The sequence below is a fragment of the Rattus norvegicus genome, chromosome Y, assembly GCF_021556685.1.
Source record: "Rattus norvegicus strain SHRSP/BbbUtx chromosome Y, alternate assembly SHRSP_T2T, whole genome shotgun sequence".
NCBI classification, from domain to species: Eukaryota; Metazoa; Chordata; class Mammalia; order Rodentia; family Muridae; genus Rattus; species Rattus norvegicus.
Genome location: NC_141555.1, coordinates 16,003,333 through 16,008,228, shown reverse-complemented (window position 1 = coordinate 16,008,228; position 4,896 = coordinate 16,003,333).

Genomic DNA, 4,896 nt, shown 5'->3' with positions numbered 1-4,896 from the left:
TGTTCTTATGTTTCCTGGAAGTCAGAGAGTTTCTATCATTCATTTCTTTATTCCAAAATCCAAGTGATGGGGAGGGCACAGTTTTTTTTCCTGAGAGCACATGGCATTTATTCTTTTTTTACAAGAAGAGAAAGACTAAAGGAAGAAAGGAAGGACAACTATTGTGTCCGTAGCTCAGAGGAAATGCATTTGGCATATGGGGAATCTGTGGTAATTCCTTGGCCTCCTGGAGTCCTCTTAATTGGGAAATTCTAAATCTTACTGGGTAAGATGGTGGAGATAGGGAACTTGCACACAAGTAGGACTGTTGTGTCAGTCATCAAAAAGGTAATATGCCAGACTTCATGGGAAAAAAAAGTTATTATTATTGCACCGTGGACATCACTGGGATTTCTCAGAAAATGTGCCAAGGAGATATTATATACCTGTTTATTAGAGGGGTAAAATCTCTGGCTATTTTTAAAATAACAAGAAAGATCATTTCATGCTGGAGAAAGTGTAAGTTTTTGTGGAGCAGAGGAAGATCCAGTAATACTTGACCATCTTCCTGTTCTTTTTCAGTATTTAGAAAATCCATATATTTTTGTGTTATTTGAAAGTCCAGGCAGCAATTCTTCCATCATTCCTACAGGTTGCATTTTATTCCACCAGTTGTCTTTGAGCTTTGAAGACTATTGTCACAAAAGAAAAGATCAACACCCCTTTCTTCAGTGCAGGAATGTCTCAGAATACATGTAGCAGGATGACGTTTGGATGTAATCTTAGACAGTTGGGATATAGCAGGCTCACAAAATCAAGAGAAGAGGTGCTATTGACGGCTACAAGAGAGTGCAGGCATGAGTACCCCTTGGGAAAAAGAAGATATTTCAGGCCAATGTGGGCTTTTGGTGAAAGTGTTGTTGCCCACTATACAGAGAAAAAAGGTGAAATACTTGTGAGTAGATATGGAGTGTTGATACTCCCATAGGGAAAAGGAGAGACACTGAAGCTCTTCTATGAAAGGATGACATTTACAGACCCCTTTAACAGAAGTTGTGAATTTGAGAACAACTGGAGCAAAAGGTGTCATTCTGATGTCCAACCTAGAGGAAGTTTTGAATATAAGACACAATTAAGTGTAATTTTTGTGCCATCTTTCATCAAAAGTAGCATGGTTCAGAATCAATCTTTGTCAAATAGGGTAGCTACTGAGGACATTTTTGACTAGAAGTGGAGTTTGAGACCTGGGTGCCAGAGATGATCTCAGGAATTGTCAGTCTTCTAAGAAAGATATCTGACTCTCTTATATACAGAAAGTACATTTGACATAGAGTAGACAAATATTGGTGATGTAAAGTAATGTTGTTTAAGAGTAGAATATTAAAGAAGACTTAGAATCTGCTTAAGGTGACAAACCTACTTAAGGATAAGGGAGTGTCCAAGCCTACCTTGAGCAGGAAAGCTAGGGCTACTTCACATATACCCACCTTAAGTTACATCATGGTAGGCCTTTCAGGAATCCAAGCATTAGTATTATTCAGCAGTCATAATTTTCATTCTCTAAGTCCTTTTGAAGCTAATCATCAACGACATGGGTACAAGCATGAAGCATGGCATATAGGACATATAATGAAAGTTTCACGATCTACTAACAGATCATAAGTAAGTGAAGTACCTTTGGTCACACCTGCAATTTCTTAGTGGTCATAATTAGATGGACATGATCTAAAGCTCCCTATTCAAGGGTTATATTTGAAGCTGGTATGAAGGTTGAATACGCTCTAAGGACTCTTTAATCTTGGTCCCCTTGGGGAAAAAGAAATTTATGAGATCTCAATAGTAAACTCCAGTCATTCTTATAACTGATCTTGGACAGAAGGGGGTGGTGTAAGGTATTATTTGTCAAAGAATAAAGGCCTGAAGGCCACAAATCAAAGTGAAGTGCTGATTCCCCTTCATCTAAAGGGGATGGTGTTGAGATGGCTAGGAAATGGGTGCAATTTGAGTAACCTGTGTTCATGAGTGCAACTTATTGTGTCCTCTTGAACTCCTTTGCTTAACAAGAAAGTTCCTGGCCATTTTTATCCAATTATCAAGATCAAGTCACCTAACTGTGCAGAAGGCAAAATTCCAGCTCACCTTTGGTGGTGGGAAAACAGTATGGTATTGCATGATTTTCTCCCTAATATTCTACCCTGCTTCCATTATCCATATAATTTAGAGACTGTTGGGAAGAGTACATGAAGCAGTCAGCATTCTCTTCCATCAGGGTAAGTGATTTTCTGAACTCTGATATATATGATGTATATGATGATTTAGAGATGTATATATGATGTATATATGATGTATATATGATGTATATATGTATATATGATGTATATATGTATATGGGTACATATGTACACGTGGACATATGGGTATATATACATATGTACATACATATATACATATATATACATATATAAGTACCTATGCATATGTACTTATGTATATATGTATATCCATAAATGAGAGAAGGGAACATTGCATTTCTGACAACCATCTGTAGTGAGATTGAATATATGTTAATTTTAGCTTTCTATGCTATGCCCTGTGATCTACACCAAGAATCTTATGATGTTCCACTGGGAGATTACAATTATGATTGCCTTGCAATCTTGTTCAAGATTGCCACTTAAGAAAAATTGAGTTTAAATCAGGTATAAGATGACCTTGTAATTAAGTGATGGTCTTGTGCCTTCCAGAGATATAGACTACAACTGAAACTCCAAAGAAGTATAGTTGGAATCAGTGAGACTTGCTCATATGAGCCAAAGCTGAGATATCTGTGTGAGCATCATTCCTTAGCATATACACCCTGGCCAGGAACTGGCTGCCTATAGTTTTTGTGGTTGAAGGTCCCATTTGGTACTACAATGAAATGCATGTTAGTGAATTTGATTCTGGCTTCTACAGAGGTATGCCATGAGACCATGGGATTCTTTAGTCAGAAGTGAAGTGACTGGAAACCACTTTCAAAAAATCAAAGTTTGAGGGTCTTTCCTTATATGAGTAATTGAGATGACATAAGGCAAACAGGGAATGTGTAGAGTAGACTCAGTGTAGGAGGGAGATCTGACATTCTGTTCAATGACTTAGGTAACTGAGGGAAAAAGGAAGATCACGACCCCTTTAAGAAAGAGAAAACTTTGAGATCTGATTGTGCAATGGTATGTGTTAGAAAACCATTGGAGTTGGGATTGGTAGCATACAACATCCTGTGAAACATGTATGTCATTGTTACCTGATTTTGTGAAGGTATGGCACACTGTTATTTGAAAAAGCATGTCTCATGTCACCTTGTGAACAAAGGAATGTTTGAGTTTCCTGTGGTCAAAGTCAGTGTACTCCATCAAGGCCACACTGATGGGGAAGGAGTCACATCATCATTCAGGGTAATTCTCAGGGCCTCTTCAAAGTGGAAGGAGTCTAGGAGCTATCTCAGAACAGGAGAGTTCTGAGAACAGATTCGCAGAATAGGAAGTTCTGAGAAAATCTTTAGCAAAAGAGAAATCCTGATTGTATTGGTTCACAATGTGGAGGTCCCTAGTCATATTTTGAAGAAAAGAAGTATCCACTTCACCCATGGTTAGCAAGGGAAGGTTATCGGCTACACTGGGTCTTGGAGTAATGTTCTGACTCTGTCTCAGTAACTTCTAAGTATGTTACCTATATGTATACCCTATATATCTTTTAGTCCAGGCAATGGTCACAGCAACAGTATAAGTGGTTAAGGAAGTGATGCTGTTTCTTCAAGGATGTGTTCAGCTGCGCAGAAATGTGAATAAAATATAGGAATGGTGTATAATTTGAAGACCTACTTTAAGGCACATAGTATAAGAATCAATTTAGCTTTGTGTCTTCTGAACTAGGATTTAGAAGCAGAGAAATATAAGATACCATTGTTTGAATATGTGTTGTATGAATACCTTGAATAAAGAGGTTAATTTTAAGAAAACTTAGTTAATAGGGGGGTTGTGAGGCATAGGCCGAAGGGCAGCTCTAGAGATTCTTTAGTTCTACAGGTACTCCAAAATTCCCATAGTGCACAGGGTGGAGGTCTGAGACAATTGATGTGCACTGGGAATAATTTATAGAGCCCTTTCAATAGAATTTGATTTCCCAGGCCCCCATTTGCAGAAGCTGAAGGTCTAAAATCGACTTAGTGGAATGAAGTAGACAATTGGACCACAGTCTTAATGATAAGACAGGGAATGTTAGATGTTCTTTCATGTAGGATGAGTGGTATAAGGCTCCCTTGGTCTTGCAGCCCTTTAAGGAGAAAAGGCAACACCACTTGATGGGAATAGGAACATAAAAGTGCCGTGTAAGGCTTCAAACACGTTTTAGGCCCCTTTACCAAAAAGGGTGTAGGGTAATGTTATACTTAGGCGAGTACTGACATGCTCTGTAATATAATCAGAAGGAGTAAGTTAACACTGGGTAAAGTGAACCGCACGTAAGAGAGGAAAACTCTAAAGCCCTATTGAAAATGAAGAGAAACTTGTTCAGGCATAGGGTATATTGGTGCCATATACACTTCTGTCAACAGAAAAGTTCCCTGGTACCTTATACAGTGGATAAAGTTTCCAGCAGTAATCAGAAGTTTCAAATTCTCATTCAGAGCTTTATATATTCATAATTTCTGTTAATGCAGGATAGAAAAGGCAGGGACATATTTATTCTGCCAAAGGCTTTGGATAATTATTGCTGGCTAGGTTAATTCTTCTGGTTTGTTCAGCTGTTCAGATCTAAGCAGAAATTTTGAAATTATTACATTTCTGTTGATTAGCCTGATGGCAGTAGGTAAGCGTTATATATTCTGACTCTAAATTTCAACTCTGGGACTTCAAACTTGAGTGGAGTAGAGTCCCTGGT